We start from the raw sequence: 12,923 nt of genomic DNA, 5'->3' as shown, positions 1-12,923 counted from the left end.
AGATAAAAGTACAGAAAAGAAATGAAAAAATGATAAAGCTGGAAGTGAAACTGAATTTAAATGTAAATGGAGTAATAGAAGAAAGAGCTAATTGTGGGAATGTTGCCATTATGAGAGACTCTAGATCTGCAGTCAGAAGAATGTAGGGAAGGTAACTTATTGACATAAATAAGGAAAGTGGTTGAGACAAAAAAGATGTCCCTTAGGAAGTGATGCAAGCAAAAAACTTCGCTTTAAAGAAACTCTTGGAGATATTTCCCGACATTAAAAATGCAAAAGTAAAATGTTGGAACCTGATCCAAATGGACAATTTGCCAAGGCACAGAAAAGATGCTCACTCTGGCTAGATCTACTATTCTAACTCTTACAAGGAGATGGCAAAGTACTGTTTGAGCTACTCTTGATAAGTTTTTTACAAAGAAATAAAACACTTTAATTCTAATTGTTTTTAATGTTTTATAGAACACTGTATTAAATTAATATAGTTTTACTTTTTCATTTCCCTATATACATTTATAACATAAGAGAGTTTTTAACATCTTGACAAAATTTTTTTAAAGATCATAGAACAATGGTAATATTTCCCACTGATTAAGATCCTTATGTGCAGTTTTATTTTGTATGGTCACTTTTTTAGTCCCATATTACCATGCAAAATGAGGACTGCCTGTACTCACCCACTGATAAATAGTGGTTATGAAGAAAGTTGTTTCAAAATATTACCCTAATCTCAAAAAAGGCTGGACAGCTTTTGTTGTGATTAGAATAGTGCCTTAGGTAAAATTCAAAAGCATTTTATTGAGAAAAACTCTCTTCCTCATCTTTTACTTCAGTTTCAGTATTATATTCTTTTCATATTTTTCTGTCTTGCTCCTTGGTGATTTTAATGGTAACTTATTATCTAACTCATTATTTAACTCACTTATCTAGCTCAACTATCAAAATCTTGGTGGCAAAAGTAAAATAAAGCCTAAGAACTTAATAACCTAAATTCTAAGAAAACTGCCTAATTTCTGTCTTAGAGAATTTATAACAGTATCTTTAATGTAGGATCTTTTGTCATACTGGGAAAGGGTGAAAAAAACCCTAAATGCTAGAAGGTTTAATTTAATTAGCAAGCAAAACTAAAATCAAATTCATTTCCGTATTTTTACTGCAAATGAATGACTACAGACAAAGGGCTGATATCCAATATCTATAAAGAACTCCTCAAACTCAACACTCAAAAAAGACATAATCACATAGAAAAATGGGCAGAAGACATGAACAGACATTTCTCCAAAGACGACATACAAATGGCCAACGGACACATGAAAAAATGTTCATCATCATTAGCCATCAGGGAGATTCAAATCAAAACCACACTGAAATACCACCTTACACCAGTTAGAACAGCCAAAATTAACAAGACAGTAAACAACAAGTGTTAGAGAGGATGTGGAAAAAGGGGAACCCTCTTACACTGTTGGTGGGAATGCAAGTTGATGCAGCTACTTTGAAAAACAGTGTGGAGGTTCCTTAAGAAATTAAAAATAGGGCGCCTGGGTGGCTCAGTGGGTTAAAGCCTCTGCCTTCGGGCTCAGGTCTTGATCCCAGGGTCCTGGGATCGAGTCCCGCATCGGGCTCTCTGCTCAGCACGGAGCCTGCTTCTCCACCCCTCTCTGCCTGCCTCTCTACTTGTGATCTCTGTCAAATAAATAAATAAAATCTTAAAAAAAAAAAAATTAAAAATAGAGCTTCCCTATGACCCTGCAATTGCACTACTGGGTCTTTACCCCAAAGATACAGATGTAGTGAAAAGAAGGGCCATATGTACGCCAATGTTCATAGCAGCAATGGCCACAGTTGCCACACTGTGGAAAGAGCCAAGTTGCCCTTCAACAGACGAATGGGTAAAGAAGTTATGGTCCAAAAATACTATTGAGTATTATGTCTCCATCAGAAAGGATGAATACCCAACTTTTGTATCAACATGGACGGGACTGGAGGAGATTATGCTGAGTGAAATAAGTCAAGCAGAGAGAGTCAATTATCATATGGCTTCACTTGCTTGTGGAGCATAAGCAATCACACGGAGGGCACTGGGAGGAGAGGAGAAGTGAGTTGGGGGGAATCTGAGGGAGAAACGAACCATGAGAGACTGTGGACTCTGAGAAACAAACTGAGGGTTTTGGAGGGGTGGGGGGTTCGGTGAGCCTTGTGGTGGGTATTAAGGAGGGCACGTATTGCATGGAACACTGGGTGTAGTGCATAAACAATTTTGGAACACTGAAAAAACAAAATCAAGTTAAAAAAATAAAATACTGCAAATGATCTATTTCCTCTTTAAAAACAATAAAAAATACTGCACAGAATGAACCAATAACATATATTTTAACATCTTTTGATCCACCATTGACTAACTTGCCTATTTAAGGGTAAAAATCTTTCATTTAATAATAAAAAAAAAATCTAAAGTATATTGTGCTAAAACATAAAATAACTAATTCTAAAAATTGTCAATCTATTTTCTTAGGTCATGACTAAATACAGCAAACAAAAATTTCCCAACTATTATATAACCCATGTGGTTATAAAAGTAATTGTTTGCTAAAAAATTCCTAGGCTTCTTCATCTATTTTCCTGGGTTCTTAGCAATCAAACTGCCAATTATTGAAGCAAATATCAAGAGATTGAGAGAATGCAAACTGAAGTCTACATCCCCTAAGGATTTTTAAATTATTTCTTAAGATAAAATAATTCAGCTAACATTTCAGTAAATCTGTTTCTTAATTCAAAGAACATTTCTTATGGGTTTAATTTTAAATCCTGATATGAATGGTAAAATTAAAAATAAAATTAGCTACAATACTGCTAAAGGCATCATGTTTATTTTTTAAAAGATTCCATTCATCTATTTGAAAGAGAGAGAGAGCGAGCACGCGGTGTGTATGTGAACAGGAGGAGGAGGAGAGGGAGCGGAAGAAACAGACTCTGCACTGAGCATAGAGGCCAATGCAAGGCTCAATCTTACGACCCAGAGATCATGACCTGAGCCAAAATCCAGACCTTGCTGCTCAACCTCCTGAGCTACCTAGGTGCCCCTAAACCCAAAATAGATTTAAAATTAAATACAAAAATACAAAACTAATACAATTCAAAATAACATTATTTAATATGACAAAAATCACTTTAACTTAATCATTGCTTGCCATATGAATCTTGTACTGACTGCTCGAAAAATCTGCTTTATTTTGTTCATGCCTATCCTGCTATGTAATAGCCTTTCCTTTATTTGAACTACTGTGAAATTTTATTCATTTGTTACCTGACACTATTGGGCTTTACTATGTTCAAATACAACATTTAGGTGCAAGTGTTTCCCTGTAATATCACCATTTAGACTGAAACATTTAAAGTAGTACTAGTTGGCACAAAAGTTATGATAAACACAATCATAAACAGAGATACTAAAATTACTTCCCAGGATTCATATAAAGTAGACAACTAAACGATTCGGAATATGCTTTCAGTAAGTCCTTTCAACGTAAAGAATTTTTTTAAATTTTAAAAATTTGTTTAAGATTTTTTTTTTTTTAAATTTGACAGACAGAGATCACAAGTAGGCAGAGAGGCAGACAGAGAGAGAGAGAGGAGGAAGCAGGCTCCCTGCTGAGCAGAGAGCCTGATGCAGGGCCCAATCCCAGGACCCTGGGATCATGACCTGAGCCGAAGACAGAGGCTTTAACCCACTGAGCCACCCAGGCGCCCCTCAAAGTAAAGAATTTTATAACAAAACAAATGAATAAACAAACAAAAAGCAGAATCAGACCTACAAATACAGAGAACTGAAGATTGCTTAAGGGAAGAGGGATGGGGGGTAAAATGAGTAAAGGACAGTGGGAGATACAAGCTTCTGGTTATGGAGTGAATAAGTCATGGGAATAAAAGGTACAGCACAGAGAATACAGTCAATGATATTGTAATAGCATTGTATAGTGACAGACAGTAACTCCACATGTGGTGAGGTTAGCATAATGTATTGAGATACTGAATGTTGTACACCTGAAATTAACGTAGCACTGTCAACTATATTCAAAAAAGTTTAAATAAAGAATTTTTAAGATTTTAAAATTCACAAAGAAAACTCATAAACATCCAAAAATAGGTCCAGGCTGAGAACCATTCTAGGCCAAGCCAAAGACATCACTTAAGGAGGTGCAACGAGTCGTTCAAGAAGCAGGGTTAGGAACAGAATCTATTTGTGTACATGCATGTTTTATCAAACTCTATTGCTTCTTCATATTAAGATGTATTTATACAACTTGCACTTTAAAAAACCATTCTAACAATTCACTATTCACGGACTGAGCAAAATTTCACATAAGAGGAGAAACAAAATGATTCTTTCACAAACCAAAACAGATGAACACTGTTTTTTCCTATTTTTAAAGAGTAGGAAACACATCAGTTAGGTATCATAGATGATAACAAGCCCACCAACAGACTCCTTCTGTACTTGATTTAACCCAAAATATGGAAAATTTTATCTCTTCCCCACTATCTTTCCTTCATGTTTCCTTTGTTTATCTCCACATACATAATTCCAAATACTGACTATCTCTTTCTGGATATCCCCATGAACAAAACCTCAGAATAACAAGCCCCAAACTAAAGTCATTATTTTTCCCCAGCAAAAACCTAGCTCTTTATTTCTTGTATTAGTTAATAGCCCCATCAAAGTATAGCCTAGTTAGATAGAATCTTCTTTGACTCCTTTCAATCTTAACAAATCTAATCTGTACAAGAACATCTATTCAATTCCTAGGAGATCATCTGTTGGTATCCAACTGTTGGTATTTTCCTCAAAATTTTTGATAAACTTCCAAAATTTTTGTATAAATTTGTATTTCCATATCCTCACAAACATGTGGGCTTTCTAATACCCATGTTACACTCTGTAAAATATGCCATAATTTATTTGACATTCTCCTAATTCTGGACATTTTGGTTACTTCTAAATTTTTATTATAATAAATAATACTTGATAAACTTATATAAGTCTTTATACAAGTTCCTGGTTATTTTCTTGAAGTATGAAAAATTCAAGACTCTTAAATATTTATTTCCAAATTGCTTCCAATAAAATTATTCCATTTTTGGGGCACCTGGGTGGCTCAGTCAGTTAAGCCAGTGCCTTTGGCTCAGGTTATGATCCCAGACTCCTGGGATTGAGTCCAGCACCGGGGGTCCCTACTCAGTGGAGATTCTGCTTCTTCCTCCCCTCTTCATGCTCTCTCTCTCAAATAAATAAAATCTTAAAAAAAAAAAAACTAATAAATTCAGTAAAGTTGCAGAATCAAATTAATATACCAAAAATCAGTTGTATTTCTATACAGAAACAACAAACCATCTGAGAAAGAAATAAAGGAAACAACCCTATATATGATAGCATCAAAAATAGTAAAATTCATAGGAATAAATTTAACCAAGGAGGTGAAAGATCTGTATGATGAAAATCATAAGACACTGATGAGAGAAACTAAAGACACAAATAAATGGGAAACTACAGACTCAATGCAATCCCCATCAAAATTCTAATGGCATTTTTCACAAGAATAGAAAAAGCAACCTAATATTTGTATGAAGCCACAAAAGACCCCAAGAGCCAAAGCAATACTGAAGAACAACAAAGATGGAAGCATCACATTTACTGGTTTTAAATAACACTGGGAAGCTATAATAATTAAAACAGTATTGTACTGGCATAAAAATAAACACACAGGTCAATGGAACAGAAGTGAGAGACAAGAAATAAACAATGCATATGTGGTCAGTTAATACCTGACAAGGAAGCCAAGAATTCTCAATGGGGAAAAGATAGTCCTTTCAATAAACAGTGCTGGGAAAACTGGATATTCACATGCAAGAAAATGAAACTGGACCCCTATCTTACACCACTCACAAAAATTAACTCAAAATGTATTAAAGTTAAGTTTAAGAACAAAACCCATAAAACTCTTAGAAGAAAACGTAGGGAAAAATCTCCTTAACATAGCTCTTAGCAATGAGTTTATGAATATGATACCGTGAACACAAGGAACAAAAGCAAAAATAAACAAGTGTGACTACAGCAAACTAATACGCTTCTGCACAGAAAAAGAAAAAAATCAACAAAATCAAGAAGCAACCTACAGAATGGAAAAAAATATTTGCAAACCATTTAAATGATAAGGGGTTACTATCCAAAACACATAAGAAGCTTACACAACTCAACAGCAAAAACCAATAACAATCCAATTAAAAAAGCAGGAAGAGGAATGGATAGACAAACATTTTTCTAAGACAACGTACAAATGGCCAATGGGTACATGAAGATGCTCAACATCACTAATCTCAGGGAAATGCAGATCGAAATGATAATGAGGTATCACCTCACCTATGTTTGAATGGCTATTATTAAAATACAAGAGATAACAAGTGCTGGTGAGGATAAGAAGAAAAGGGAAACCTTGTGCATTGCTGGTGGGTTTATAAAATGGCACGGCCACTATGAGAACCAGAATGGAAGTTGCTCAAAAAAAAAAAAAAAAAAAAATCAAAAATACAATTACAATATGATGCAGCAATCTCACTTCTGGGTATATATTCTCCAAAATGCAATCACTATATTGAAGAAATATCTGCATCCCTATGTTCACTGCAGCATTATTCACAATAGCCAAGACATGGAAACAACCAAAGTGGCCACTGGGGGATGAATGGATAAAAAAGTTGTGGTAAATATACACAATGAAATTTTATTCAGCCATAAAAAATGACATCCTGCCACTTACAACAACATGGCTGAACCCTGAGGGCATTATGCTAAGTAAATTAAGTCAGAGAACGAAAAATACAGTATGATCTCACTTATATGTGAAATCTAAAAAAGCTGAACTAAAAAAAAAAAATAAATAAAAAAGCTGAACTCATAGAAAACAGAGCAGAATGGTGCTTGTTAGGGGTTGGGGGTTGGGAGAAATAAGGAAATGTTAGTCAAAGGGTACAAACTTATAGCATAAGACAAGTAAGTTCTGGGAATGTAATTACAGGATGACTACAGTTAACAATATCGTATTATATACTTAAAAACTGCTAATAGATCTTAAATGTACTCACAACAAAAAATGGTAATTATGTGACATGAAGGGTGTGCTATTGTAAACATTTCACAATATATGTATTTCAAATGATCACACTGTTATATGTTACATACATTTCAAGAAAGCTTAGAGGGGAGTCCCTGATACATGGTCAGTGCACAATAAATATTACTACTATTGTAATTTCTCACCAACATTAATCACTAAGAGATAGAATTGACAGTACTCTATGGTTAATTTTTTCAAAGATTTATTTAAAGATAATGTGTGTGATTAAGAGAGAGTAGGGGGAGGGAGAGAGAATATCTCAGGCAGACTGCACTGAGCACAGAGCCCCACCCAGGATTCAATCTCACAACCGTGAGATCCTGACCTGAGTGGAAGCCAAAACTTGGTGCTCAACCGACTGAGCCACGCAGGCACCCCTCTTTGACTCATTTTAAAGAGGGAAAAACGATACAGAAGCAACATCAGAGAGCAAAGAAGATATTGACCCATATCTTTTCCAAGTTTAATATATGTGGGATGTATGAATATAGGTAGCACTCTCACACAAGAGGGTACAGATGAAACTAATTTTAGGGACTAGCTAGTTATCAGTTAAGGCAAGGAGACTGAAGGTTTCAGTTCGGAAAAGAGGACAAAAATAACTATATACACGGAAGTTTGCAAGTCATAGAAGCAGAAGCTCTCTGGAGCACAGTGGAAGGATTTGGGAAAGATGGAGAAATGGGTCAAATGAGGAACTGTTCAAAGCAGTGTAAGATGTGCGTTCAGAGGATAACAGAAAACAAAGGCAGCTTGTACTTCTGCCAGCTGACTCAGAAAAACAGTCAGATGAAACATAATGGAATTATTTCTAGGTCTTTTGAAAAGAATATGGGCATTCTCTTTGGCTTATGCTATGGTCCTAAAGGTGTCAAGAGACGATGCTACAGCATGCAAAAGTAAATATGCTTTCAAACTTTACCACATACTGTCCTACAGCTAATTACTGGCATTGGAGGGATAATCCTCTCACTCAGACTTCCAGTTCAGTTGCTTCCTTCATTATAACACGTGGACATTTTCTCCTAAATTTCATTCCTGAATTTGCAACTAATTACTTGGAAAAAATAATCATATATAGTTTTATTTTTCTTTAGTTGCATTTACTATTTGCTACGAAAAAGGTGATTTGCTATTTTCCTGCCCACTCGTTAGTCTCATGAGATCTTCACATAATTTTTTATCTTGGCATTTCACTACATAGAGAAGTGTTTTGGCATTTCAAACCTGGGCATTTCAAAATGTACTTTCTCTTCCTGAATATTTTTAAAAATACAAAATAAAACTAGTACCAACATTAATTCCCACTGTTAATAGTTTTCAATTCAGAAAACCCAGCTATTTTTAAGACTCATAAGCTGGAACATATATTGGAAGCCAAGTAATTCATCTTTCATTTTTGTGGATGAACAAATTTACTTGAAACAGTTAAGAAACTTGTCTGAGTTATTAACAAAATTGGCAGCAGAGCTATGATTTTATTTTAGGTTTCCAGATTTTTAACCTACTCTTCTTCTCTTAGTCTGTTTTAAAATGCATTTTAAAATCCATTTTTATTTATTTACTTATTTTAAATATTTTATTTATTTATTTGACAGACAGAGATCACAAGTAGGCAGAGAGGCAGGCAGAGAGAGATGGAGGAGGAAGCAGGCTCTCCACTGAGCAGAGAGCCCGACGTGGGGCTTGATCCCAGGACCCTGGGATCATGACCTGAGCCAAAGGCAGAGGCTTTAACCCACTGAGCCACCCAGGTGCCCCCAAAATTCTGATTTTGAAAAAATCGAAGAACTAAGTAAATGGAGAAAAATTTCAATGTTCATCGATAGGAAGACTCAATGCTGTCAAACATCACTTCTTGCCAGCCTGATCTTTAGATTCAATGCAAATCCTAATAAGCACTTAGCACATTACTTAATGACTATTGACAAACTGATTATAAAGTTTACACAGGAAGGCAAGAGAACCAGAAAAACCAATGCAGTACTGAAGAACAAAGTTAGAGAACTGATATATCTGACTTCAAAATTTACTATAAAGCTACAGTAATCAAGACAGTGTGGTATTGATGTCAGAACAGACAAAGAGATCAGTGGAACAAACAGAGAACCCAGAAATAGAGTCACATAAATATATGATCTTGACAAAGGAGTAGAAGCAATACAATAGAGCAATGATAGTCTTTTCACTAAATGATGCTGGAACAATTGAACATCCTCATGCATTTAAAAAAAAAAAAGTAAACACAACCTTTTTTTAAAAAAGATTTTATTTATTTATTTGAGAGAGACTGAGACAGCGAGAGAGCACAAGCCAGGAGGAGAAGGAGAAGCAGGCTCTGCACTGAGCAGGGAGCCTGACATGGTGCTTGATCTCAGGACCCTGGGATTATGACCTGAGCCAAAGGTAAACGCTTGACCAACTGAGCCACCTGGGCACCCCAGACACAGACTTTATACCCTTCACAAAAATTAACTCCAAATGGATTGCAGACCTGTATGTAAAATGTAAAACCATAAAACTCCTAGAAGATAACACAGAAGAAAATCTAGATACCTGTGAGTTTGGCAATAACTTTTTAGATATAACACCAGATCCATAAAAAATAATAAACTAGACTTTACAAAATTAAAAAAACTTCTGCTCTGTGAAAGCCACTGTCAAGAAAATGAGAAGACAAGCCATAGACTGGGAGAAGATATTCACAAAACACTGAAAAAGGACTGTTATCCAAAATATACAGATAACTTTTAAAACTCAACAGTAAGAAAGGAACCTAGTTAAAAACTGGGCAAAAGACCCAAACAGTTCCAAAAAAAGATACACAGATAGCAAATCAACATATGCAAAGATTCAAAACATCGTAAGTCAACAGAGAAGTGTAAATTAAAATGAGATACTACTACATACCTATTAGAACAGCCCAAACCTGAAACAATGACAAAATCCAAATGATGATGAGAATGTGGAAGAACAGGAAATCTCTTTGTTGGAGAGGATGCACATTGATATAGCCACTCTGGGTGATAGTTTGGCAGTTTCTTACAAAACTAAACAAACCCTGACCATATAACCTAGCAATCACATCCAATGAGTTGAAACCCTAAGTCCACATAAAAACCTGCACATAGATGTTTATAGCAGCTTTATTCGTAATTGCAAAACTTGGAAGGAACCAAGCAGTCCTTCAACAGGTGAGTGGATAAACAGACATGGTATATCCAAATAGAATATTAATGCTAAAAAGAAATGAGCTAACAAGGCATGAAAAGATATGGAGGAAACCTAAATGCGTATTACTAAGAGAAAGAAGCCAACCTGAAAAGGCTGAAGGAAAATCTATGGAGACAGTAAAAAAAAAATCAGTGGTTGTCAAGGGTTAGGGAGGAAAGCAGAGATGAATGGGCAGAGCACAGAGGATTTTTAGAGCGTTCTGTATGATACTAAAATGGAGGATACATGTTATCATACATTAGTCAAAATCTACAGAATATATAACACGAAGAGTGAAACTTAAAAGTAAATTATGGACTCCAAGTGATAAAAATGTATCAGTGTAAGTTCACTGACTGTAACAAATGTGCCACTGTGGTGCAGGATGTTAAGAAGTTAGATAGTGGGGGAGGAGGTACACATGTGACCTGAAGGCGAATGTGGGAAGTCTCTGTACTTTGTGCTCAATTTTGCTGTAATCCTAAAACTGCTCTAAAAAATAAAATTTAAGTCATAAAAAAAATGTGAATGTATGTAATGCCATGCAACTGTACACTTTCAAAATGGTTAAAATGATAAATTTTGTTATGTATACTTTACCACCATTTTCAAAAAGTCGTAAGAGGGTTCTAGCCACATTAGGAACCAAGAAGATATTTTATTTAGATGTCTGTTTCCTCTCCATCTCTTCTTACTCAAACTACTGTCTTAGTCCATCTGAGCTTCTGTAAAAAAATAACACATACTGGTCGGCTTATAAACAACAGAAATTTATTTCTCAGAGTTCTGGAGACTCAGAAGTCTAATATCAACACAGATCAAGGCTGTCCAAGACCAAGATGTCTGATCAGAGCCCCCCTTCCTTATCTATAGATGGTTGTATTCTTACTGTGTCTTCACATGATGGAAAAAGCAAGGGAGCTTTTATTTTTTAAAAATTATCATTTAATGGGGCGCCTGGGTGGCTCAGTGGGTTAAAGCCTCTGCCTTCGGCTCAGGTCATGATCCCAGGGTCCTGGGATCGAGCCCCGCATCGGGCTCTCTGCTCAGCAGTGAGCCTGCTTCCTCCTCTCTCTCTGCCTGCCTCTCTGCCTACTTGTGATCTCTGTCTGTCAAATAAATAAATAAATAAAATCTTTAAAAAAAATTATCATTTAAGTCTCCTTTAAGGCAATGTTTTTTTGTTTTTGTTTTTTTTTAACAACTTCCTTCTGGCTTAGACCTTCCATAGCATTGCTCATTCAAAGTATGATCCTAAAACTAGCAGCAGTAACATTAACATCACCCAGGAACGTTAAGAACTACAGAATTTTAGTCCCACCCTGGAGCTTCTGATCAGAATCTGCTTTTTAACAAGATCCCCAGGTAATTAGGATGCATGATAAATTTTGAGTACAGTATTCTAGAAGACTTAGCATCCCTCTATTTCCTCTTGTAGGTTCCTCACAAGGGGCATGAATTCTAGAAATAAAGAAATAAAGGGAGCAAGGTACAAAAGTCAAATGGATAGGCCAAGATTTTATCAAAGGAAAAGGAATAGGGATACAGTAATGCAAAATTAGATATATGGGGTATAGCTGGAAAAAAAGAAACATTCAAGTCAAGCTGCTCATTTGGTCATTTTTGCGATCTACCACAGACCTACATACTGGGTATTATGTTAAGGTCTTTTAGAGAAATGAAACTCTTACTTTTTGTCAGGAACTTTGCTAAATGCCATATACATGTAGATATACAGGTTTTTATGTATTTAACCATCATCTTAAGTCATTACGAAGTCCTTAGGGGAGAGAGAGGCTATGCCTACTTTACATGAAGGGAAATTGAAGTTTAGGAAGCTAGTAACTAGCCCAAAATACTTATTTATACACAGCTGAATCAAAATTAGAAATCAGGTTCAATGTTTTTTTTTTCCCCCACTGTATCCCTATTTGTCTGAAAATTGATAACAAGATCCTAGTGGTCGTATAAAACACTGTCTCCTGGCACACCACTCTTTGCCACTGTAGGGCCTTTGTATGCACAGTTTCCCCTTAGCATTGCTGGCTCCTTTTCATTTCTCAAGGCTCAGAAAGCCTTTCCTAATTCCTCTTAAATAGATCCCCTTGTTATCCTATTATAGTGTCCTATTTATTTCCTTCATAGCATGTTTTCAATTTATAAATGTGTGTTTACTTGTTTAATGTTACATCTTTCCTACGAGGCTATAAAGTCCTCCCTTAGAGTAGAAACTATGTTTCATTCATTACTGTCCCAATACTTAGCATACTGCTTGTTACATAGTAAGTATTCAATAAGTATTTTAAAAATAAGCAATGTTTACTTTCTGTATGGCACCATATTGGTTTATTCTCCAAGAGCAGATAGTGAAAGAAGGGACAAAACTAAATTCACCACAGGGAATTAAAATGAGAAAGTCTCCAGGGTCAACACCCAATCTGAAAATAAAATTTATTACCTAAAAATGTGTACCTGTTACCATCACCTAAATTATTATTATTATTTTTAATTTATTTATTTGACAGACGGAGATCAGAA

This window comes from Martes martes, assembly GCF_963455335.1.
Source record: "Martes martes genome assembly, chromosome: 6".
NCBI classification, from domain to species: domain Eukaryota; kingdom Metazoa; phylum Chordata; class Mammalia; order Carnivora; family Mustelidae; genus Martes; species Martes martes.
Note: the sequence above shows the minus strand (reverse complement) of the source record.